The sequence below is a fragment of the Delphinapterus leucas genome, unplaced genomic scaffold, assembly GCF_059928025.1.
Source record: "Delphinapterus leucas isolate spDelLeu-1000000601 "Yukka" unplaced genomic scaffold, BTC_Dleu_Yukka2 spDelLeu_asBTCV2_sq25, whole genome shotgun sequence".
Classification (NCBI taxonomy): Eukaryota; Metazoa; Chordata; class Mammalia; order Artiodactyla; family Monodontidae; genus Delphinapterus; species Delphinapterus leucas.
The window spans coordinates 2,799,537-2,826,884 of record NW_028322234.1 but is presented as its reverse complement, the minus strand read 5'-3'; the positions used below and the strand labels follow the sequence as shown (position 1 = coordinate 2,826,884).

The 27,348-nt window shown below is 39.2% G+C and overlaps 1 long non-coding RNA gene across 1 annotated transcript; it reads right to left on the bottom strand.

Annotated features, from left to right (window-relative positions):
• Window positions 1–257: 257 nt before the first annotated feature.
• On the bottom strand, window positions 258–26,325 carry LOC149744025 (uncharacterized). Its single transcript, XR_016391564.1, has 3 exons — window positions 26,051–26,325; window positions 21,465–21,546; window positions 258–19,628 (listed from the first exon to the last, which is right to left on the bottom strand). It is a non-coding gene; the product is annotated as an uncharacterized LOC149744025 (long non-coding RNA).
• Window positions 26,326–27,348: the final 1,023 nt, after the last annotated feature.

Here is a 27,348-nt window from a genome sequence, read left to right as displayed (position 1 = left end):
AGGTCTAAGCAGTGGCTCTCACACTTGAGTATGCATCGGCATCACCCAGAGAGCTTCCTGAAACAGGTAGTGGGCCCCACCCCCAGAGTGTCCGAGTCTGCAGGTCTGGAGCAGGACCCAAGACTTTCACTTCTAAAAATTCCTACATGCAGCTGATGTGCTGGTCTGGGTACCAGACTTTGAGAACCACTAGTCCAGGCATTTTAGGTCCAGAATTTCAGGTGTTAGAATAATTTTCTGGTGATAAATTGTCGAAAAAAAAAAAAAAAGCACTGCATTTTCCTGTTTGTAAGGAGGTAATACATTCAGTCTTAAAGAGTCAATAATGGGGCTAAGTATTTAAGAAAGAAGAGTTATTCTCCAGGAAGATGGGAGGAGATGGACATTCTAAGGACAGGAATGCCCTTTCAGGAATCTTGCAAAGGGAACAGAAAAATAACAGTAAGATTCTGCTATCCAGTGTTCACAGAACAAGAGTGGGATACTCTTGACTGTAAAATGGGAAGCCAACTTTTGCTCACCATATACATACCTTATTCAGTACAAATGTTTATTAAGAATCTCCAAAAGCTAGACACTAGGCATCAGGGCTACACTGATAGAGCAGATAAAGTGCCTGGCCTCAGGGAGCTTGTGCTTCAGAGGATGTACATCAGCTAGATAGACTGAATGATGGATACTATATTGGGTTCACACTTCGTCTCAAGAAAAAAATATATCCATAGACGTGATCCAGGAGTCAAATGGCAAAAGACCGAGCCTCAAAGTGAGTGTTAATTTCATTAAATGGTAGGTAAAAATTATTTTATATGCCGAGATAGGCTCTGCTTAAAAGACACACTATTCCTCCAAACGTATTATACAAGCCAGCTTATAAACCTGTGACTTTTTCTAGGAGACATGTTGCCTTCTTTCCCAAGAAGGGAGCAGTAGGGGTCGGGGTGGAAATAGTTTCATCATCAGAGGCACAGTGTCACTACTACTGCTCAGCTCCAATTCGCAACCTTCTGAATGGTTTCCAGACTAAGAAATTTAGCAAAGTGATGAAGAAAACATGGCCCATTAATCTTATGATGCGTGTTATAACTTAACTCTGGGTTTAGCATAGGAAAAATATTATTTGCATTGATTAGAAATATGCTTTATGGCTGCATATATTATTCACTCTGAACATTCTAAAATTATTAGCTGGGTTGACATGATGAACTGCACAGGAGTACTTCTAGACGACATCTCAATGTCATCTGTTACTCACATCATATAGGTCTAGGAATCAATATGTATTTTACTCAATACGAGATCTTATTCCAAACACCAAAATATGCCTGTTTTTATTCGATGGTTATCATCATGAAACTACCAGCTAAACATCATTTAGAAAATTCAAAGCAAGTAAATTACTGTATTAACTGTCCAACTATGATTATGACTTTCCTCCACTTATAGCTGAACCTAATATAATGATCTGGTCAGTCTGACTAGGAGGATTTATTCATTAATTTACTCAAAGGTTCTGAGGTATATTTTGAAGGACTTAAATTATGGTCTGGTTGGTAGGATCCAACAGTAAGGGTGCAGGTTTATCTCCTACAAGCTCTGTGACCTTGCCCAAGTGACTTAGCATCTCTGAGACTCACTTTCCTAATCTGTAAAATGGAAACAATAGTAGAACCCAAGTTGTAAAGCTGAAGGAAAAAAAGGAATATGGTAACGTATTTTGGCACAAAAGAGCAGTTACGCTGACGGTCATTATTTGTGAATACTGTTGCTAAGATTATTGAAAACCTGTTGTGTGTTAGGTGCTGTTCAAGGACTAGAATTTTAAGACTGTTCTTCACCTTTATCCCAGTTTTACCTGCAAAGTTCTGCCATGCACTGGAAAAACATACTGGTATTTCTAGGGAAGGGGACCACTCAGGTGACATTTTTGTTTCACCAGGTATATAAAGTATACAGAGGTTATAGTGTATCTTTTAAGTCCTTTGGACGTCTAGTTACCTTTCACTAGAATGATTCTAGTAGATCCTGATAGATACCTGAGACAAGGTCACGTCAGTGATGTTGGTACCTTTTCTGGCTTAAGAGCATAGGGCAGAAACACAGGAAGGGAGGTCTTCCTTTTCCACTCCTGTTACTAAGAACCCTCTCGAATAATGACAATCTGAAACAGATCACTACATTGTTGTATGTTGTAGAATCAAAGCAGTGTACAAAGCAAAGAGCACTGGCCTCCATTATACGTGCATTTCACTTGAGATTCACTTTTCTAGACCGTGGAGAAAGCAGATGTTCCAACACTTTCCAGGCACTGGAATATTACAATCTGGCAATCTCTACCACTGCATGTTTGACCACACTATTCCCTGCAAATGGAATGCTGTTCCATCAAGGTCAGATTGACCAGTGCAAATACCTGATTTTATCGTACAGTCAGAACCAAATTAACTTACTGAAATTCTGCCCAGCTCAGGGTCTACCTTCTCTGTGAAACCTCCTGTGAGATCCCAAGTTACAAACAACTCTATCTTCTTCAGAAGACATTGTATACTATATAAATAGTAATTTACATATAAATATATGTATATGTGTGTGTATTTTTTTGTTACGTTAAGTTATAACTCCTGTGGTTTGTTTCTCTTCTTAACTAAACTGGACCCCCTTATCATCACAGTGGCCATGTACATCATTGTATCCTCCAAAAAATCCAGATAATAATATCATGGATTCAGTATATAGTTGTTTAATAGAAAACAATTAACTAACCACTGCAGAATACTAGTGTGTCTCAAGTGTGTTCAGTGGATCATAAATCCTATGAGACAGTCCATGAAGGAAAAGATTTCAAATAAATTTGGGATCTGTTGTCCACTACATCTCCTTATCAGAGACATAATTCACAAGACTGGTAAAAAGCTCTGTAGCAAAGAAACTGTTGACTTAGTTTGACCCAGTATTTCTCTTACAAGAGTATCAGTTCTGGAGGTCAAGGACATTTTCCACCTCTAATACAACAGCTCTACTGCCTAGTAGAGTGCCTGGCACTTAGTAGACACCTAATAAATATTTGAATAAGTTTCAACATACATTCCCCTTTTAAGCTATAGAAGAAAAACACAGTATATAGATTTTGATTTACTTGGGGAGAATAATAATATGAATAGATAAATTTACACAAATCATTTTAAAGTATATGTATTTGATAATACTTTTTTCCACAAATCTACACAATTGCACATTTAGTGGTGATAGTAAACGAACTACATTTGCTTCTGAAAACTTGCTAAGAAGGATGGCTACTAAAAACTACAACTTGAACCCAAAACAATTGATTTAGTTCATGGGTCCCCACTCCTTAGCAGTTTTAATATAGAAGAAAATAGACGCATATATTTCTTTTCTACCATAATATGACATCATATAAGGAATGCTATTTTATTAGCTAGAAATAAGATTTGCTTTTGTTATTTTAGTACATTTGATCACATAAGAATAATTCTAGATTTTGTCCTAGACTGCTTACTATGTGCTTTCACTATAGATTTTAATGTCAATAGAGAAAGGAGAAGGAAAAGTCAGAGGGAAATGAAACAGGTGTATGCAACACCCCTCTCTACTACCGACATTTCTCAGAATTCTGGGGGAAGTTGCATCTATAAGGGGAAAGTTTTTCACCATGGAACTCACGGTGGTTGAACTTCTCATGAAGAATTTTTTTTCACTACTGAAGAAAAATATGTTTGATTTTACCATAACTGAAAAGTTCTCCTGTTTCTACTTCTGAGGTTTGCCCTCAAGACTACTGTTTACCTAATGGAAGTGACTCCTATGCATGGAGGAAAAAGTGCACCATTTGAAGGAAAAGCTAAAGGAGTGATATTCAGGTAGCTCCTCATTCCACCAATGAAAACATAGATTTTCCACTTTACACCTCATTTTCCACCTTATTTTCATGATTTTGAAATGAATATGTAGGGTCTGATGAGTTTGTCAATAGTCTATAATTATTAGTGTTATTAAAATAGAATACAAATGATAAGCCATATGTAAAAATGCTGTGTGAATAAACTGCTATACCCCAAATAATACAAATGAGTGAATGGCAGTAAACGCTAAGAGGGATTAACAACATAAAGGATATTAAAAAAATGATGACCGTATTTCATATTTATGTGTCTTTTTCTCTCTCACTCTTTTTTTTTGCGGTACGCGGGCCTCTCACTGTTGTGGCCTCTCCCGTTGCGGAGCACAGGCTCCGGACGCGCAAGCTCAGCGGCCACGGCTCACGGGCCCAGCCGCTCCGCGGCATGTGGGATCTTCCCGGACTGGGGCACGAACCCGCGTCCCCTGCATCGGCAGGCAGAACACTCAACCACTGCGCCACCAGGGAAGCCCTTCTCTCTCACTCTTACTCAACTCCTAAATAACTAAGAGAATATGCTCACAAATGGTAAGCATGTTTTGGATGTTCGATGTGTGTTTGTGGGAAAGAACAAAAAAAAATACTGCCTCAATTAGGTCAAATATACAAGAGATGAATGAGATTAGAGATGGGATTGGGATTTGTGTTAGTTACTCAATAGCTAACCAATCACAGACATGAGAGTGTAGTGCAATATGCAAATATACTTTTAAACAACTTCTCTTAAGTTATCTACTGTCTGTAAAGACAATCACACTCAACTGCTCTGCACTTAAACCCCAGAGCTTCTGAGTTAGAATCTCTTAGAAATAGGTACACGTTTCATTGCTTTGGCAACATTTACATGGCTCTGCATCAGGCAATACAACTGCTAAGATCACACTCTGGGAATTCAGGAAAGGCTAGTGTCCAGTTCTGGTCGTTCTACCACCCAACTGTGATCTAGGGTAAATTCCTGATTAAAAAAAAAAAAAAGAAAGAAAAACTCTGAAGATGCTGAAACAGTATTTCCTACTTCATAGGGTCGTCATGGGGATAAAAGGTCATTAGGATAAAGTGCCTCTCACCCAGGAAACACTGATAAATGCTACTGCTGCTACCATCATCATCATCGTGACCGATCAAGAACATATGGCCACATGGAAATTCAACATTCCCTGGGCCATTCACAACTTTCCTTTAAAGGACTCATATTCTATGTGGGGTCTTAACACCTTCAAATAACAGAAAATACAAGTCTTTACACCTTTTTTTCTGTAGCTAATTTTGGCATCTTTCACCTCTGTCCACTTAAGTGTTGGTTTAGCATATTCTTGTCACACAAAGAAGCTACTTCCCAAAGAGAGGAACAATGTGTCAAGTGACAAAGACACTGAGTGAAGTCTTTCACATCCTAGATTGTCCACGGTACAGCTCAGCTGGTCTCTGGGTTGGAAGGCCTGGGTCTACTTTGCTCGTCTGTTACAGGGGAAGGGACACGGTCCTTAGCATGTGGTCTGTGAAACAGAGGCAGCTGCGGGTAGAATTATAACACAAGCAGAACTGGCTTCAATTCTTCCTTCTTAGGTCTTTTTCTTCTTGTTCAGCTGTTCAAGGAACTTGCCTGCCCTCTGTCCCCGCCAGGACGATGTTACATCTGCCTGGATAAGTAGGTCACCATTGTATATCAGGAAAGGTCTTATTTGTAATCATCAGGAACCAGATACGGCTAATTTGAGCAGAAAAGGAAACTTCTGGAAGTTTATGGTTAGGTCTCAGTAACTAGAAGCAGACTAAACAACCGAAAGCCAAGCCTATGCTATTGCAATTATAGGATCAGGCCAAAGTGATGTTATAAGTCCTAGCTGGCCTTGCTACCAAGCAGGAACAGGAAACAGGAGGTTGACCCAGCACTGCTGGCCTTGCTTCTTTACATCATTTATTTGTAATTCAAAATCCAAGAGAAGGGTGCAGTTGGCCAACCCGAGGTCGCCCGACTGTTTTCCATCTGTAAGGGAGACTGAGCATGTGAGTAAACAGTGTATCTGACATGTTCAGCTTGTATAACGAGAGGAAGGCTCTGTTTCTCACCAAGACCCACAAAGTGGAAAATTCCCCAAAGAGAAAGGAATTTCACATCAGATGCTTGGAAAGTTAAAAACAACAACAACAAACAAATGCATGTGTGGAATTAAAGACATGGAGTCATTAAGAACCTATATGTGGAGTGATTCAGACCTGAGTTCACATCTGGAGCAAGCTACTCAATCTTGCTGAGCTTCAATTTTCTTTAAAGGAAACAATGTGGAAGATGATATCCACATGTAACTTGTGGTGCACATGAAGGAGGATAGTACAGTATATGATGACTGGCACATCCTATGCATTTTCTAAAACTACTAGTAGTACTATTATTATTGTTACTTATTATACAATTTATTGTAGAAATTAACAGGGAGAGTATTAATAAATGTTAATACAGTGCTAAGTGTCACATTTATGATCTCAACTAATTATCTGTTTATTCAACAAACATTCCACATATCAGAAAATAACCTGTGTATATATATATATACATATATATATATATATATTTTTTTTTTTACAGAAGAAAAGAAACCCTGAGGCTTAGAAAGTGTAAACAATGTACCAAAAGTCACCCATTTAAGAGGTAATGGAATATTATTCAGCCTTAAAAAAATGAAGGAGATCCTTTCATTTGTGACAATATAGATGAAACAGGAGTGCATTATGCTGATGAAATAAGCCAGACAGGATAAATATGAATGATATCATTTATATATGGAATCTAAAAAGAAAAAAAGCCACACTCATAGAAACAGAGTAGAAAACTGGTTGCCAGGGGCTGGGGTGTGGGTGGGGAAAAGAGGGGAAGACTGGTAAAAGGGTACAAACTTTCAGCTGCAGTATTGTATAACTAACATTTTCGGAGAGAATAGAACTTAAGTGTTCTCACAAAAAAAAGAAAAAAAGCAAAAAGGTGTCATGAGCTGTTAGATGTATTAATTAACGTGATGGGAAGGATCCTTTTACAACGCATATGTATAGCAAATCATCATGATATACTCTTTGACTACCTTACAATTTTGTCAATTATACCTCAATAAAACAGAAAAAAAAAGAGGTAATAAATATGAGACTCCAATCCAGGATTATCCAGCTCAAAAAACTACACTCTTAACCATTACAATATAGTATCCATCCATATGTTGTAACTGTAAAATGCTTAACACAAAGGAAACGTTAAATAAATGGTATTTATTCTAACTCTAATGCTTACTAGGTATTAGTTATGTGGTATGCTTTACTTCTAACTACAAGGGTATAAGGTGCAAATTCTTGCTACAGAACATAAAAGCCCCTGTGGTACCCTGTAGGATAAACACAGTACCTGTAAATCTCTCATCTCTCAACCCAGAGTCTCCTCAAGTTGGAGGTCTTTACCCCCTTTATAATGTGGGAATAATGCCTTTCCCACATTTGCACTGGGCATGAAAATCCATACTTCCAGGTGTATACTGAACATCTGCTTAGCTCCTCATCACCTTGGAATCACCAGACCAAAGATCATTTATTCCATTAAGATAAACGATGTAGGGATAGAAGTACAGAATATACAGAGAGTGTTGGAGGAATCCAAACAACAAGTCCTCCACTCTCAAAACAAATTTTACAGTTCCAAAAGTAAAGAGCAATGTTTGGAAATAAAACTAAAAATGAAACTAACATCTACAATTAGCCAAGTATTTATTATGGGCCAGGCTACTTACTAGGCACTTGATAAACATTACAGCTCATCTTCCTGCAGCCCTTCAAAGCGTATAATATTGTTTCTATTTCATAGAGAAGAAAATTGTATCTCTAAGCAGGTTAGTGATTAGCCCAAGACCACAGGGCTAGGCTGTAAGAAAAGAAGGCCAAGTTTCAGTGGTCAAAATGGTGATGGATGTTAGAACTAGAAGATTATGGCTAATCAAATAAAAATATTCAAAACGGTCCTAATGTATTATTAGGATTTCTTTAGAATAACTTGGGTGCCTTAGTGAATACAGCAGTGGTAGGCACTACAGTCTCTTTAATTTGCTAATCATACAAATCTACTTTAATATTCTTGGTGACAAGGAGCTAACTATTGATAAGACAGCTTCTTCAGTTTTGGGGCTACTCCAGGGTGAAATGCCGAACGTCTTACTGCCTGCAATGTCACCTAGTTCTACCAGGGGGAATAAAGCAGAACAAGTAGCCACTGTTCTTGACAAATGGATACAGTTTCAGTTTTTCAAACTATGAGTGTCAGATTCATTCATTGTATCAGATAGATCTGTCAAATGGCTTTGCCCATTTACTAATGGATGGCACACTGCAGACACACGTTGGGTCAAAGGACTCAATGTCACCTCATTGATACTGTCATCAATATAATTTGTATTGGCATTTTGTCTCACCCTGACTTTTAGGACTATGTGAGGAGATCCAAGTCTCCAGACCATGGACTGATCACCTCTGCTTGACACAGTATTCTCTGCTCATTTCCAGAGGGGACCAAGGATGAGCTCTTGTACTTCTGAGTCTATTCACCCTACCTGGCAACACATACTAGCTGGGCTGATTGGATCAAGCAGGAGCCCCACAGTTTAAAGTTCCAGCTGCATTGGAGGAAACAGAGGCTATGCCCCAATCCCATAACCCCTCACTTCTTACCGCTAGCCTATCCTAGGCTGTTCTTGCTGATAGGAGTACTTCATGCTAAATATTAATTTTGCTTACCTGATGGCAGTCACACAACCTCAAATGCCATTTTTATAAATAAGGCAACCACCAATGGAGTGTGATTTAGGGTTTTTTCTTCTGTAGACCCTGCCTACCCTATAAAATCTCCCATTACTGCATCATGGAGACTATAATCCCTTTCCGAGGGAATAGATTCTTTCCAACCATAAGATGAAATAAGAACTTACATTTCCATACTGCCCAAAAGGAAATACATTGATTACAAAATGCAGGAGAGTGACTGATTTTCCACATTTGTTGTGTTCATTAAAGGGTTTTTGAATAGACTTGACAGTATTAAAGAAGTTCAACACACACAAAATAAAAATTAATAAATGAAGAGAAAAAAATTGCATTTACAACAAACAAAATAAACACATTGATATATAAAAGGTTGTTATACATCGATGAAAAATGGATGTCATAAAGTCACAAACTAAAAAGTATTAACAGCCAATTAAGATAGGAAAATATGTTCAACCTTGCTATTATTAATCAAAGAAATACAAATAAAATAATTCAGGTGTCATATTTTACTGACTAGAATGACAAAGTTTTAAAAAACGTGATAATACTGGTATTGATATTGATAATACTGGTACTGATGAGTGTGTGTAAGAAACCACACTGGATGTTAAATTCCTGGTAGAAATAAAAAGCACGGTAACCTTTCTGGAAGACAATACGTCAGTATGTACCAGAACTGACAACCAGCCATTCAAGTTCTAGAAGTCCATTCTAAGGAAATAAACAAATGCTCAAAGATATATGAACAAGGATGCTTGTCTCATTGTTTAGCAAAGCAAAACAGGAATAATCTAAATGCTGAACAGTAGGGACTGGTTAAATAAATAATAGAATGCTGTTCAACCATTAAAAATGATGCTGCAGATTTTTATTAGGTGATGAGTAATCATACTTATATTACTAAATAAAAATGTTATAGAACTGTTTTGTAGTTGGATATAATAATTAAAGGTATTTTATACTTGCATTGTATTTATATGCACCCCGTCACAAAAAAGTTTCAAAAGATACCCTCAAAAATGTTACAGAGATGATTTATCAGAAATGGGATTTTGAGTTATTTTTCCTTTTTTCTTTAAATCCTTTCAATTTTGGAGTTTCTGCAATGAACCTGTATTATTTTTACAATTAAAAATATTTAAATTTACAATAAAAGGATCTAAATTCCTCCAGTTTTCCATTTATTTTCCACCCTGGCTCAGGGCATTTGTGTAAAAAAAAAAAAATCAGCTTATTTTCTCTTTTGTATCAATCTAAATTTACTTTTCATAAGTTAACTATTTTAGTCTGGCAAAAGTTTCACACAGGAAAATTGTTAAGGTCTGAGTATTCTATTACCTTTAAAAGCACTGGAAACTTTGAAATTATTTCTTTCAGAATTTTCATATAATACTGAAAGGTGGGGGGGAGGTAGCAAAATGAAGGGAAATAGATAGTAGTAGTCAACTTCAATTAAGAAAAAGCAACAAGAGGCAGTTTGTACTCTTTTGATACGGCAGAAGCCCCCTGTGTCAACTCATGCTAAAAAATGTATATATACACACACATATATATGTTTGTGTGTATTATATGTATATGTGACACGCACACATAATTAATCCACAGTCTTAGGCTAATCACTCATTGTGGCAGAAACAACGAGCTGTTGACTACACTTTAATTAGCTCCTCCAGCCTGTAGAGGCATCACTAGGACCAAGATAGGAACAACATTCTCCATCTCCGCTTGCATCTGGGTATGGTTCTATCCCAAAGAATGTGACCAGAGGTGACCTGAAGAGTTTATGTCTGAAGGATAACGAGTTGATAATTGTAGCTTGCAGCTTCCTCTCTCCTTTCCTTTTTAGGACAAACGTAGAGCCACTTGATGAAGGTGGTGGGTCCCTGAATAACTGAGCAGAAAACTGACCCTCAGACCACCAAAGTCCATACTACACTCCTGAGTGAGTGAGAAATGAACTGTCCATGTGTTGCTCCACTGAGGTTTAAGGTTTATTATTTAGTGTTTAACTAACGCATTTTTTCTTTAAACCTCAGTTGCCTTCTCTGTAAAATAAAGTCTTTGAAAAGGATCCACTGTAAGTTTTTTCCATTGCTTATGTTTTTATCTTAGTTTTTAATTCTCAGAAACACTGCGCACATTTTACCTTTTAAGTTAGTAAGTCTACTTTTTTTCCCACAAAGACGGGTTCTTCAAGTTATGGAGAAGTCATAGCAGACTGTTGCTTCAGTTTAAGATACGCATTCACATATGAGATGAGAAGGGTGAGGACCCAGAGAAACGCCTTTGACAGAGGGGAGTGAGAGCATACTGAAGAACGTTTAGTAATAAAGAATTCAGATGGGAGAAACGGATGGGTTACATCTAACAGATTTGCTCAAAGGAATTCTGGAAAGGCAAATATGTGAAAATGTATAGCAAAGACGTGAAATGCCTTTTGGTCCCTAAATGGATTTCATTTCAAAGATGTGCATATTGCAAATACATGTACCATAACACTTCTCTGTCCACTTCTAGAATTTTCTAAAGCCTGACAGAACATCTGCAGAGAGAGGATGTCATTCCAAGATAATCGACTGCAAGTTACTAAATTAAGATAAAAATGTCCTTAACCTTGAACAGTTTTTAAAGAGATTTTAGAAGAAAGGAGCCCTCCAGGGGGTTGTATAACTATATAATTGTACCCTTTCTAAAAGGCTATTTACAGATACATAATGTTTCCCCTCCATTCTTTAAAGTAAAATATAGGATAAAAAAAAATAGTTTGGGGATAATATTTGTTTGGGACAGCAGGCACTGCTAATCAGTACCACTCTCTCCTTATCCCTTACTATCAGAGCCCTGGTTTAGGAGACCCCATTATCCTTAAGGCTAAGGTGGCCAGTTTAAAATCCGAGCTGATGAGATCTAAGTGCAAGTCTGCTGACCATCTGTGGTAAAAAATTTGCTCTCTGAGTTAGACACTGCCTTTTTTTTCTTACTTAATTTCTTTTTTTTTTTTCCTTTTCTTTCTTCCTGCCCAAATTGTTGGAACACTATTGGAGATTCTGGGGTCACTTTGAAGCTATGTGGACGTGCTAGAGATGTGGAAGCTGGAAGAGCGAAGCAACCCAGTCCCCTGGTGATGCCCTTCAGCAGCTGGACTAACGCTAGAGGGACTATCTCCAAACTTCCTGCTACCCGTGGAAAGTAAGGTAAATCACTCATTCACTTTCTGTTACCTACTAACTGATCCAGAACTCTAACCTCAGGGTTCTAGAACCCTTCTCAGTATCCCATAGTCATACTCATGTTCCGGACTCCTGATCATCAGACTTGCTTATAGCAGATGTATGGGGAGGGCGGGCTCTTCTGGAAGCCCTCATACTTCCTCCCCGACCCCCACCACACACAAATAATGATCTTTATGTCCACTCATCCTTCTATCTACACTCAGAGGCCAGGGCCCCCAGGAAGGCTTCACTGACAACCCTTTACTCCTCTCTACATGCAGAAAGGGTAGAGGTGTGGGCTCTGGAATCAGACTTCCTAGACTTGAATTCTTAATCTGTTACTTACCAGTTTAGGACGTGGGCAAAGTAGTTACCTTCTCTGGACACCCCTGTAAAAGAGGAACACTAAGTAGCACCTATGTACCTTACTGAAAGGATTAAATGAGCAAATGCAGGTAAAGTTCTTATAATTTTTTCTTGGGTCAATCAATTCTAGCTGCTATTGCTACCTTTGACTAATTTAGGGCAGTCCCTTTGCCCTCCTTTGGTTCTCTGGGCCCGTCTCATTCACAACACACACAACCGCATACTGCATTCACAACACACACAACTGCATACTGCAGAGTTTTGAAAGGTGGTTCTCAAAATGTGGTCCCTGGGCCAGCAATATCAGCCACACCTGGGAACTGGTTAGAACTCTGGCGCTGGAGCCCTGCAATCTGTGTTTTAACAATATTCTCAGGCAAATCTGATGCACACTAAAGGTTGACGACAACTGAGAACATCTGTCTCAGACTCTCCTGGAGGCATTCACCAAAAATACAGATACAGGACTTACACCTGACCAGCTGGAGAAGGGGTCTAGTAATTGCTCTGGTTATCATGCTTGTCATGATTTTTCAGCACATAAATGTTTGAGAATCACTGCCATTTTGAATGTGTGTTTCACTTGTCTGTTTTTCCAGTGGACTTTACTTCCTTGCAAGGAAGGTTTGTGAAGATCTGTTGTTGTTGTTTGCATTATTAGTTTTAGTATGCTAATTCTAGAATCTCTGGCGCATAGTGCAATCTCAGGCAGGAAGTAGTGGCTCATTAAAACAGGTATCCCAAAAGTCTTAGTAGAACTTCAAGATTAATTCCTTCGGGAAGAGGTAAAATTGTCATTAGATGCAGATGATATGATACTATATATAGAAAACCCTAAAGACTCTACATGAAAACTACTACAACTGATAAACGAATTCAGCAAGGTAGCAGAATACAAGATTAACATACAGAAATTGGTTGCATTTCTTTATACCAACAATGAAATATCGGAAAGGGAATGTAAAAAAACAATGCCTTTTAAAATCACAACCCCAAAAATAAAATACTTAGGAATAAACCTCACCAAGAAGGCAAAAGACTTATACGCTGAGAACTGTAAGACATTAATAAAGGAAAGTGAAGATGATTCAAACAAATGGAAAGACATCTCATGTTCTTGGGTTGGAGGAATTAATATTGTTAAAATGCTCATACTACCCAAAGCAATCTACAGATTTAATGCGATCCCTATCAAATTACCCATGACATTTTTCACACAATTACAACAAATAATCCTAAAATTCATACAGAACCATAAAAGACCCAGAATTGCCAAAGCAATCCTGAAGAAAAAGAACAAGGTTGGAGGCATAGCCACCCCAGACTCAGACAGTACTCCAAAGTCACAGTAATCAAAACAGCGTGGTATTGGCACAAAAACAGACATATGGATCAATGGAACAGAATACAGAGCCCAGAAATAAACCCACACACCTCAGTTAATCTTTGACAATTAATCTTTGACAAAGGAGGCAAGAATATATAATGGGAAAGAGACAGTCTCTTCCGCAAGTGCTGTTGGTAAAGTTGGACAGCCTTATATAAACCAGTGAAGTTAGAACACATCCTTTCACCATACACGAAAATAAACTCAAAATGTCTTAAAGACTTAAACATAAGACCTGACACCATAAAACTTCTAGAAGAGAACACAGGCAAAATATTCTCTGACATAAATCGTACCAATATTTTCTTAGGTCAGTCTCCCAAGACAATAGAAATCAAAATGAAAATAAACAAAGGGGACCGAATCAAACTTACAAGCTTTTGCACAGCAAAGGAAACCATAAACAAAATGAAAAGACAACCTACAGAATGGGAGAAAATATTTGCAAATGATGCGGCCAGCAAGGGCTTAATTTCCAAAATATACAAACAGCTCATACAACTTGATGACAATAAAAGCAAACAACCCAATCAAAAAAATAGGCAGAAGACTTAAAGAGACATTTCTCCAAAGAAGAAATACAGATGGCCAATAGGCACATGAAGAGATGCTCAACACTGCCAATTATTAAAGAAATGCAAATCAAAACTACCATGAGGTACCACCTCACACCAGTCAGAATGGCCATCATTAAAAAGTCTACAAATAACATATGCTGGAGAGGGTGTGGAGAAAAGGGAACCCTCCTACAACACTGTTGGTGGGAATGTAAGTTGGTGCAGCCACTGTGGAAAACAGTATGGAGGTTCCTCAGAAAACTAAAAATAGACCCACCATATGATCCAGCAATCCCACTCCTGGGCATATATCCAGACCAAACTATAATTCAAAAAGACACATTCACCCTGATCTTCACAGCAGCAATATTCACAATAGCCAAGACATGGAAACAACCTAAATGTCCATCAACATATGAATGGATAAAGACGATGTGGTACATATATACAATGAAATACTACTCAGCCATAAAAAAAAGAATGAAATAATGCCATTTGCAGCAGCAACATGGATGCAACTAGAGATTATCATACTAAGCAAAGTAAGTCAGAAAGAGAAAGACAAATACCATGATACCACTTATATGTGGAATCTAAAATATGACACAAATGAACCTATCTATGAAACAGAAACAGAATCAGAGACATAGAGAATAGACTGGTGGCTGTCAAGGGGGAAGCAGGTGGGAGAGGGATGAACTGGGAGTTTGGGATTAGCAGATGCAAACTGGTATATATAGATTGGCTAAACAACAAGGTCCTACTATATAGCACAGGGAACTATATTCAATATCCTGTGATAAACCATAATGGAAAAGAATATGAAAAAGAATGTATATACATATGTATAACAGAGTCACTTTGCTGTACAGCAGTAATTAACACAACGCTGTAAACCAAGTATACTTCAATAAACAATAAGTTAATTAAATTTTTAAAAAGATTAATTCCTTCAGAAGAACAAGTACTACACATTCACAAAAAAAGCACCCTTTGAAAGTTTAAATTTTTGAATTTCTTTGCCACTTCCTTAGTTTTGATCATCTTGGACAATATATTTTTAATACTGACTTTTAAAAAGAATTGTGTTTCAGTGTTTGCTATCCTTAGAGAGACAGAAACAGATAAGTACAACTAAATACTTATTTTTCAAAAGTCTCAAAAGTATAAGGGAAATGAAAGTAATTTATCTTCAAATGATTTTGGGGTACGTTTCTAATTTCATACTTCTGATGGGATTCAAGATTAAAACTGTATTAAGACATTTGAGACATGCCGCATTGGTATTAAATGAATGTAATTTTGTGTAAAGTGGTAGAAATATTTTCTTCAGCAAACATACCTGCAGATATAAAATCACAACCATAAATCTACAAAAAAGCAAGCTACTGAATGAAATCTGATTGGTTATTTCCCTGCAGTATGGATCTGCTAATAATTTAATTTACTACTTGCTAACACAAGCCAAAATTTAAATATACATATATATATGTGTGTGTGTGTATATATATATCTCTTCAATTTTAAATCATTCATATATATGAACAAGTATACATACACATATATAACAATTGTTCATATATATATATATATATATATATATAAACAATTTAAATTAAAGAAAGTACATCTGGTGGCCTATTTTTTCCCCCCGATTTCTAAAGAACACCATATTCTATTCTAGGCAGTGGAATGTCAATCCACCTTAAGGGTTGTTCAATGAGCATATCTGAGAAACCACTGGTTTAGCCAATGATGTACTTATTCAGGGAGGCCCTAGTGCCACTGTCAAGAGCTTATCCACAGGACAGATAAGAAGGTACTTGTTTGGTTTGTGAAAAGAAGGAGTAGTGAGGAATGGCAGGTAGCTGCAGGCTGATGACACGTGATGTCCATATATATGTAGAACCAACACGCCCATAATTGCACCCATTTTCCATACCCAAATTCAAAGCCTTTATATCATTAATCCCAGGCAAAAATGGTAAGATTCATGTGTGTTACTATCCCACGGCTTCAAGATGCCTATAAACTCATATGAGTATGTCTTAGTTTTATCAGTGGAGGACAAACCAGGCTTCTATCACCAAGCCCCATTCCATAACAGGCAAACCAGTCCAACACTTCTCTGAGTGCTGCAGGAGAGTCTATGGAAGGGGCGCTCACTCCACTGTGATGCCTAAAATGCCTTTGCACAGAGCAAACATTCAAACCATGCTGAGTGAATGAATGAGTGAACTGGTGTCATAAAACAGGCTTATTTCAGGGAAATTCCATTCAACAGGCTGGCATTCCTTCCTACCCATCTTAACTGTTAAGCTTGCCATCAGACAAAAAATTAATTATAAAACGTTAGAGCTGAGGAAATTTTAGAAACTATCTACTCTCCAGAGGTATACAACTTTAATTTAGTGGTAAAAATCACTAGGAGTGATTTAGGAGTCTATCAGACCTGAGTCCAAATTCCACATCTACCATATTTTTGTGAGCAAATAACCACTTCTGAGGCTCTGTTCCATGTATGCATTATGGGATATCATAATAATACATACATTAATTGTATGACTATCAGGGGATGAAATGACACAATCCATTTGCCATGGTCGGCTAAGTAACTGGCACCAAGTAAGCACTCAAGACATTAGCCAATATTAATAGCGGAGAGATGATAACAAAACTCTGGGACTGATGCCCACCCTAGTGGCCCCAGTGGTCATAATGACTTTCTTCCATTCAGCCTGCTCTCTTCTCACTAAGACTAAGGAAGAGAAGATGAACAAATTAGGAATAACAATTTGAAAATGGTTCTATACTCCCTGAATGAATGGAATTATAATAAAATGATTCATGAGTTCTGCAGAAATATGATGAGACTTTAGATCTTTATGTTAGTTCTCTGCAAAACCAATTTATGGCCCTAAGATGTACCTTCCCACCCAGCCCCATCCTTACCAGGATCAAATATCATTGTAAATGGAAAAGTCAACAACACATAATCAACAAGCTAAGTTACAAGCCAGTGAAGTCTCGGAGCTTTGATAGAGAAAATTCAGATTTATCATTATATGTAAAAATAAGATGATATGAAGAACTCAATCTAAAAAATATTACCTGGAGATCTATAATTCTACAATAGTGCTATAAAAAGTAAAGAGCTAGAAATCTATTTAGATGGTTTTCCTTATAAGAAAGCACTTTCTGTATAACTTTTAATGTACTATTGATGAGAACAATTCAACAAAATTCAAATAAATACCTGCAGATGTCCTACAAGAAGAAAAGAACAGAGTTAGATGTGACGGGATAACTGGACTTCAGGATGAGTAAGACCCTATACTTGACCTCAATAAATTACCATGAAATACAGTGGATGAGTCATGTACAGAATGTCAGAATTCCAAAAGGCCAAGCTAAGTACCAAAAGGAACATGTGGGGACTCTTAAGAAGGAAATAAAATATTGGTTAGTTGATTACGAAAAGGCAGAAGGGAGTAGGTTCCCTTTGGCTGCTCTTTGAAGAGATCACTTCCTTTCCCCTCTAGTCCTGAGGCTAGGGTGGCATGGGCAATAGAGGAATGTGGGGACTGAGAATCATTTCTACTCTCACCAGAGTGGCTGGAAGCAGATTTTCTTACCAGGATGTAGTAGTATGCTAATATTTAAGGGTTCTTGAGGTCAGAGAGAAGGGTTTGAACACTCCGGCTCCATCTCTTGCTGTGGGTCAACTTTCTTACCTTTCCAACACCTCAGCGTCTTTATCTGAAAATTGGGGATGATGATAATGTCTCCCACCTGAGTGTGAGAACTACATGATATAGTGCATACGCAGGGCTAAATCTGGTGCCTGGCAAACAGAAAGTGCTCAGTACGGCAGGCGAGTGTAGTGACAATAAAGGCAAAGATGACGGGGGTAGTGCCGGTGTTGCTTCTGCCCCCAGAACAGGCTCTGACTGGGAGAGAGTTAAAGCACCTTTGGGTTCATGGGGGTTTATATATAAGCAACGGTTGATCAATGGGAGCTGGTTGTCCAAATGATTATGTGCAATCTAAGAAAAAAATGGGCCTCGGATCTGCTCAGCTACTTAATATTAGCAGCGGTAGTAGTCAAAGAAGCTAAATTTTATTACGTGTTTATATGCCAAACAACGTGCTGAACGTTTTAAAAGGATTTACTCACTTATTACAAGGAGGCTATACGCTAGGTCCTGATAATGTTATTCGTCTCTTTCAGATGTTGACTGAGCCTCAGAGGGGTTACAAAAGCACCCAAGATCCCGTTGTCAGTACATGACGGAAATGAGTTCAAATCCAGCCTGTCTGACTTGTTCTTAATCACTAAGGTATGAAATTAAGCATGTTGCCCTTTGCCTGATTCTCCTTCTGAGGCCTGAATATTTCACTTAGCTCTCTATGTGCAGAAGAGAGAAAATTCTCTCTCCTTCACCCAACTTGGCATCAATATCCAGCTCCCCTTCTCAAAATGGGTTGCTTCAACGAGCAGCAATGAATGCCGGGTCGTGGACCAGTCACCTTGATGACTAAGAGTCAGACACTAGGGAAAGAAAATGCTCTGTGACAAACCTACCCCTATACAGAAACAAGACAGAAATGGGGGGACAGGGCAGAAGATAATGGAATAAGGCATAGGAAAAATAGCACCTGGCATCGTGATAGTAATAATAATAATAGTAGTAGTAGTGGTAATAGTAATAATAATAGACTTTACTATGCTCTAGGCATTGTATTAAGTGCTTGGTGTAAGTGACTTCATTTTAACATTGAAAACAAGTCTATGAGGATGAAATATTATTAACATCATTTTATAGGCAGGAGTATTGAGGTTCAGGTAATCAGGTAAATTGCCCAAGCTCATATGGTTAGCAAGTGGAAAGCAGAGATTTGAACCAGCACCTACACTCCTAACCATTATGCTATAACCATTATGCTGAAGACATAAGAATTCCAATGGTCTTTCCCCATAACCCACTCCTGCACTCCAGACCTAAACAGTCCAAGATCAAGAGAGAGCAAGCTTGGAGTTGCCACTCTTCAGTGAGTGTCAATCATTTCAAAACACTGTGTTTGCTAACATGATGTAGTTCCTGTGATAATCTTCTCAACCAGGTATCAAGAAACAGGAAGCAAAGATTCAAGTAACAGTATGCTCGTACTTACGAGGAAGGTGGGACAGCATAGTTGACACTGGGCTTAACTGTTCTGGAAAACGTGGTCCCAGTAGGCATACACGCTGGTACATTTTCCCCACCTACCAAATACAAAAGAAGTATTTCATTTCCATGTTGCTCTTCCAAGTTCCACCTCATTCGTGCCTGTCATTCATCCTCTGGCCTCTTCCTGTCTCCATTTCTGTACAGAAAGGTGCTGAGTCTCTGCTCTCGGATACGAAAGGGTGTGTTAAGGAGAGGGAGCCATGGTACCTCAGTCTTTTGTTTTTCTTCTTAATTCTATTATGCCAACTCCACTGAACTTAATTAGAGTGAATACAGAATTACACAATTATCCTCTGTTCTATTCTTCGGATGTTATATTTTGATAAAATTTACGACATGCTGCTCTCCCCTTGAACACCAGATGAACACTAGAAATGGATGTGTGTTGACATAAAATCTGTTATAATTACAACTAAAGTATAGCTTACATAATGATAGTGTTAACATAAAATTATAGATGTGTAGAGACAACGTGGTCATGCATTTTTTAGTATAAGTACATGCTTAGACCAATATCTGTTAGCGGAATGAAGATGGAAGAGAATTTTGGTTAAGCCACAAAGGCTGTTTAAGGACTTGCAGATAGCTAAGGGGAACTCAAAGACCAGTAAGATAGTACTTCCCCTGCCATGTTTTCAATTGCAAAGTGAAGGGAAGATGTGAAAGTAAGTACCCCTATGGAAATGACAAGACAAGTACCTTTTTTTCCTTGAATACCGGGGTAAATGCTTAAATTCTAATGTATATCAGTGATGCAAATTTTCAACTGAGTTTGATAAATCATAAAATAATAATTATACATATATGTATATAAAACTGCATGGAACTAGACAGTTCAGAATTACTTCTAATTAAAGAGGTACCCTATGACAACTAACTTAAACCTTACAAAATATGGTTCCAAGTACCCTATCAGAGTGAAAAGTAGGAGACTGAAAGGTTTATTGTAAATGTTTGTAGTCATGGTGTCTTACCTAAAACTACTCTGTCACAAATACTATTAAAATAATTGTGACATTTTATTCACTTTTACTGCAAACAACAAAACAAACTATAGGTATTTTTTCATTTCAGGTAATTATTTTAGCTAACAGTTACTAAATGTTTTGAGAAAGCAGAGTGCTAACTGCATGACTTCATTTTATCTTTAAAATAGCGCTTCCATGTCATTATTCTTAATATCTCCATTGTATTAAAGTGTATCTCTAGTTCAGACCTTTCTTCAGAACTGCAGACTTGTGTATCCAACTGTGTACTCAGCATCTCTGCTTGGACGTCACGAAAACATCTCAAATCTTACACCTCCAAAACTGGTCTTTAATCCACCAAACACGCTCTACCCCAAACTTTTTCCATCTTAGGTGACAGTAACCACACCTTTCCAGTTCCCCAGGCCCTAAATCTCGAATTCACCCTTGACCCCCTCTTCCTTTCCATTCTTGCATTCAATCTACCACAAAGTGCTGTCACAACCTTCCCAATGTGCCACTTCTGAGAACTACCAGCCGCTAGCAGCCTGGTGCAGGCCACCAACATAGACCTCAAGGATCCTGTCGTCGCCTCCCGAGATTCTCCCTGACTCCACTCTCTCCCCACTTCCTCAAGACCACAGATAGAGTTATGCTTTTCAAACAAGAGACAGTTCATGCCACACCTCGGCTAAAATCCTGCCCCTGGCTGCCTACATTTAGAGTAAAAGACACAATGCATGTGATGGCCTCCCAGGACTTACCCAATCCATCCCATCACATATCCGACCTCCAGCCCTCCTGCTGTCTCTTCCTCCCCACTGACTAAGTCAGCCAGGGTGGCCTCCTTGATATTCCTCCAAGCTGCCCGGCATATTTCTGCCTTAGAGTTTTGGGACTGGTTATTCTTGCTCCCAGGGAGTGGTCTCCCCATCATACATTCTGACAACTCCCTCACTTCAAGTCTTTGCTCAAATGTCAACTTATAAAATCCACCCTGACTACCCTATCTAAAATCAGAACCTACCTGTACACTCCTCCAGCACTCCCAACCCAAGCCTCTTCAGTGAGCTTCACATCCTTTTCCTTATCCCGTAGTGCCCATCAACCTGTGACAAAGCATAGAATTTATTTATAACATCCGTTTCCACACGAGAGTGTAAGGAGGGAGAAAGCATGCAAGAAGGAGCACGCAGGCAAAGGCTCTTGTCTAATCTATTCATTGATACGTCCAAGCATAGAGAACAGGAAGATGCTTGATAAATAGTCCTGAAAAAGATACAGATGAGGAAACCAGTAGTAAAGCTCAGAAAGTTTAAGAAACTTCCTCAAGGTTCCAGAGCTAGAAGAGGGTCACAGTAGAATTCACACTTGGGGATGTCTAACTTCAAATCTCTTAGCCTCTCTGCTATCTTTTTTTTCTTCTTTGCGGTACGCGGGCCTCTCACTGTTGCAGCTTCTCCCGTTGCGGAGCACAGGCTCCGGACGCGCAGGCTCAGCAGCCATGGCTCACAGGCCCAGCTGCTCCGCAGCATGTGGGATCTTCCCGGATCGGGTCACGAACTCTCAACCACTGCGCCACCAGGGAAGCCCCTCTCTGCTATCTTAAGTCCATGAAATTCAGGATTTGTTTTAATCAGTGCCATGGAAATTCTCACTCCACTGAACAGGATCACTAAAGTGTTCTCTGTCTAGATTTATATATATATTTTCCATTTAAACAAAGGAAACAGAAGAGGGGAATTCATCATGGGTTACTGCGGTAATTTTACAGCAATTTTAGCAATAATGACATTTAAGTAATAGTGATATTTAATGATAGCATAATAATAATAAAACAATAGCTCTTAAATGTATTGAAGATGAACTGCATGCTAAACTCGGTGCTAAAATACTTCCATGTATATTTTGTGCAAAATCCTTATGAATATTCTATCGGATGAGCTTTATGTGTAACTCCACCAGGCATACTTCTCTTATTCCGCTTTCAAAGATAAGGAAATTGATGAGAAGTGTGGCAACCGTTTGATCAAGATGAGACTGGTAATAAGTTGTGAGTATGAATTTAAATTCAGGTCTAACTCCAGAATTTGATTCTCAATCCATACATGAAAATTCTGATAACTCTTTTGATAAGGGTATGTTCTCTCCTGGAAAACATCCCCCATTATGTCTGCCTGTGCTCATACCTTCAGAACACAGTCAAGTTTGAAACATGATAAAAATGTTTAAATAGTGTGCTTTAATAAATGGAAATATCTTCATCTAAACAATAACACAAAAAGGCAGGCTGAGCCCTTTGAAGTGGCTTCGTTGCTATCTTCCATCCAGAACAAGAGAAGGAATCAACAGCTGCAGAGTAAAGAAAGCATGAAACCCAGAGATGGAGGATTCTGTAAATGACCAATTACAAGACTATTAAGCCACACTTTCATAGCAAGAGGCAAAATATTCCGTTAAACTGAAAATTCTTCGACCCCTCACTCCAAGGCCCACACAAACATTAATGTTGCATTTATTAGGATGTATTTCCTGTGCTCTATCAACTTGACTTTCAGCAACTGTATTAATACAGTCCTTTCGCTTTGCACATATATCTGAATGACGGATTCCATTACTGGAGTTTTGTAGAAAGAGTGGAGTGAATGAAGTAAAGTTTGGGAAGAGCCATCATAATCCATAATGATGGGCACTGAATCAGGACAAGAAGAAACCTCTCTTCTCATTTATTTGAATGAAAATTCTACTATATATTTATTGCCTCTGTACAGGGCCATCTGTTGAATAATGGAAAACAAGCATCTTTCATTTGGAGGTAGGATTTGTGTGCTCAAGTTTCGATGGGCCTGCAGAATTAATCTTGTTTTAGAAATGAAATAAAATGTAATTTCTTACTGTAAGTAGATGTGCTTAAGCAACTGGCAACTTTGATGTCTTTAAATCACTGCAGTTTCAGGGTAGGCAAATCTATAATTATTTCAAGCACTTCTTTATTGGTGCAACAATTGAGCAGTGTACATAGTGGTCAACAACCTGGGCATTGTCAGAGGACTCTAAGTTTGGATCTAGACTTTGCCACTCACCAGCTATGTGACTTTCAGCTATGAGAATCACTTTCTTCAGCGTTACAGTGTGGATTATTATATGCCCTTTGCAGAACTACTGTAAGAACTAAATGTATATGGGCACAGTGGCTCATAGTAAGGGCTCAAATTAGTACTGTGGTCACTACTAGTAGTATTGAAAAGAAATTACAACTTCTATTCTCATAAAGTGGGATATGTGTCCCTTTATCATTGTAATTTCATATCATTTTACTTTTGACCTTATAATTTAATAGCTTGATCCAGGAAACATTTAGCAGTAAATATAATTGAAAGAAGGTCACTTGTCAAACATGAAATACTGTAGTATCAAGTGTGCTGGCACAATACTCTGCTCAGATAATTAACCTGTAAAAATATGTTATTGTCTTCTTTTTAATTGAGCACATTGAACATATATATTTACTGTGCCAATTGGCGAAAGGTCCATTAATTAATCAGTCTAACTATATGTTGCATAAATGTCTTCTAAACATAATTGTATATGTATTTTATTTGTTGGGAAAATGTGTTTGAGATTGTTCTTTTCTGCCTATTTAAAGTAAAAGAGGGTGAGAAGTAGAGTTAGGCTTAATGTACTTTGTACTCCATTATGCCATGAAAATGCTTCTGTGCCCCGGAGACAACAACAAAAGATCTGCTTTAATGACAAGAATCAAGTATGTTCTAAAGCTTCCAGGTAGGAGGCGTATAGGTTGCAGTTTATATCAGAAGTCTTTGCTCTCTCTCTCAACTGCGTCTAGATGGGAAAGATGTGGTCACAAATGCTTCAAGGTGATATAGTAAATGTTGGAAAAGAGGGGGGTAGGAGGCAGAGTTTTGAATATCTCAAACCTGAGCTAGAAGGATTTTATTTAAAGAAAATAGCGGATATGATTTTTCACTTAAGGAATGCCAGTCAGCAAACCTGACACTAATGTAGGAAATTAGCTCTTTTAGCTATGATGCTTTCAAATGCACATGGCTGAAAACAAATTCAAAATAGTCAAAGGAAATTTCAAAACAAAAACCAAACAACAACAACAACCTCAACAAACAAGTACTAGAAATTCAGGGATGCAGCCATATTCAGATACAGCTGGATCTGGAAATTCCAGAGTATCAGCAGGGTTCCAGCTCTCTCTCCATCCCTCAGCCCTGCTTACCTCTGCAAGACTTTATTTTACAGAAGGTCTCTTCTGGTGCTGGATGGTCACTGGGAGTCCCAGAGTCATATCTCCCCAGCTTAGAAATTCCAGAGAGAAAAGACAATTCTTCCATTTTGCTCTGAGAGAAAAGTCCTGGGGAGGAGTCTGATAGACTTAGCCGAGGTCACATGCCTACCCATGAGCCAATCACCTGCTTTACTGGAGTTCAGTCCCTGGGCGACTCATCCCCCGGGCCCGTGAGGAGGCAGGATGGCATTATCTGGCAGTTCTCCAAGAAAAGCCTGCTGTTTTTGTAAGATGAAAGGGGAGAGGACATGGATAATGAAACCTGTATCTGCTTCTGTAAAATCCACAGAATCTTACTCCCTGCCCTGTGTCGATGACCATGCAGTAAGCTGACCCAGGAGGTCATTTTTCCCACAACAGTCTTTATATATATGACTAAGGAACACACTGGTAAAAGAATATGGGAGAAAGTCTGAGTATGACAAGTCAGCTAGACTGATATTAACTAAAAAAGCTGTGTAAAAATATCCTTAAAAAGTTGCCCCCAACTCACTCAAAGTCCAAAGTTGGAGCTGGAAATACAATGTCATGGAGTTTGGATAAGAACAGGTTTTCTCCAAGTTGAACTATGACACAGAGATTAGAGACTTCTAGAAACTACACTTTTTCAAAGAAAAAACATCACATGAGAAAAATGAGGCCTAGAAAAATTAAATGACTTAAGATAACATAGCTAATTAATGGCAGGACTGAGACTAGAGTATATACTTTGTGTAATTGGCTATGGTTTAGTTAGTTAGTTTGTTTGTTTTGTTATCACTTCAAAACGAGACAAACTTAAAGAAAGGAAACACAACCAAAACTCAGTGGTTGGAAAAGAGATGGATGTGAACGCCCACTTGATACTTACGTATAAAGTTACCCCTCGCAGTGTTCTGGAGGAGAAAACGCTGGCTCTTCCCAACGTTGGTTACATACACAAAGATTCCAAAGACAAGACAAGCGCTTTGCAAACGAAGTAACTAGAACCAGCTCAGGCTTCCCCGCGCCGGATCCTACGTTCCACGGTCAGAACCACCAACTGTATCCCCCCGGGTAACAAGGTGATTCAGAAAAGCTGGCGTCTTCAGAGAAGCGAGAAAACTTAGCCGGGAAGAGAGGAGAAAACTTGCTCAGCTTCTTGCTGGGGTCTGAAACGATCCCAACAGAGTCCTTAAACCCCTCAGGTTTCCCCAATCAAGCACCCTCGCCTCCAACCTGGGCCACCCCAGATCTATCAGACGACAGAAGTATGCGGACGCACGAAGAGCTAACCACCCCACGAGAGGAACCTACGCGCGGCCGCACCCACTCACCCGCCGCTCCCCGGGAGACGGGAGACGAGTCCGGGGTCCAAGTCCTGGGCGTGGCACACTCGCCCCTCTCCGGGCCCAGCTCCAGCTCACCTCGGCGCAGCCCGCCTGGGCGCCGCCATCTTGACCACAAAGGGGGCCTCGCGCCGGAGGCCCCTGAGCGGGCGCCCTGAGCGGAGCCGGAGCTCCGGGGAGCCCCAGGTCGGCGCCCTACGTCCCCCGCGCGCTCGCGCAGCGTCCACGCGCGACGAGAATCCCTCACGAAGCCCCCGACCTAGGCTTCCGCGGACCCGGCGCCCCGCGCAGCCCGCACCGCGGCTCAGGCGGCGCCGAGGGCGGCCCGGACGGAAGAGCGGGCGCGGGGCACGCGCTCGGTAACCTGGCAACGCGGAGCAACCCGGCGTCTCTGGCGAACCCCTGCCTTCCACCGCGAGGAAGCACGGACCCCCCCCCCGCACCCGCTGCCCAGCCCTCGCCGCCCCTCGGTCGCTCCGCCCGCCGCTGCCCGCTGGCTATGGTCTTTTAAATCCATGATACAACGTCTATATGTAACAAATCTGTTAAACCCTAAATGTTGATGATATTCAAGTAATCCAGTATCTGAATTATTCTTGAAGATAAAACATCCAAAGACTTCTTAATTGTATGGGTATACATACATAAAATACACGTGGAGGTAACTTCAAATATAGTATGTGCCTGTCTCTATTCCTTCCCTCTCCGCTCTTTTAAAAAATGCCCCTTTAAAAATTGCCCACTCACCATCTGTTAGGTAAATTTGCTGAAACACAGTAAATGTGGAGACAGAAATTGTTATAGAGACTATTCCAAATGGCACTGACACCTGTATTTATGAAAGAGTTACTATTTTTATTATTATCCTAATTTTAGACAAGAAATTATTGTAATAGCTAACACTTATCTGGAACTTACTATGCCCCAGGTACTGCTTGAATGGTTTACACATGTTAATTTATTTAATCCTCATAATAAACTAAGGATTTATCTCATCCCCAACACATAAAGGGCAGGTATTATTATTCATCACCCCTATTTTTCAAGATGAAGAAATTGAGGTACAGTGTTCTTAAGAGACTTGCCAAGGACATAAAGCTAGGAAGCACAGAGCTCAATTTGAAGTCAGGAACTATCTTCAAGATCTATGTTTCAACCCCTCTGCCACCTAGCTCTTGGGTGCAGAAACAGAGCTCATACCCATGTCTAATCTCAGCAACAACACTTTTAACTATTGTACTCTGTTGTCTGTCTATGTATTAGACAGTAATCCCTATCAGCAGTGT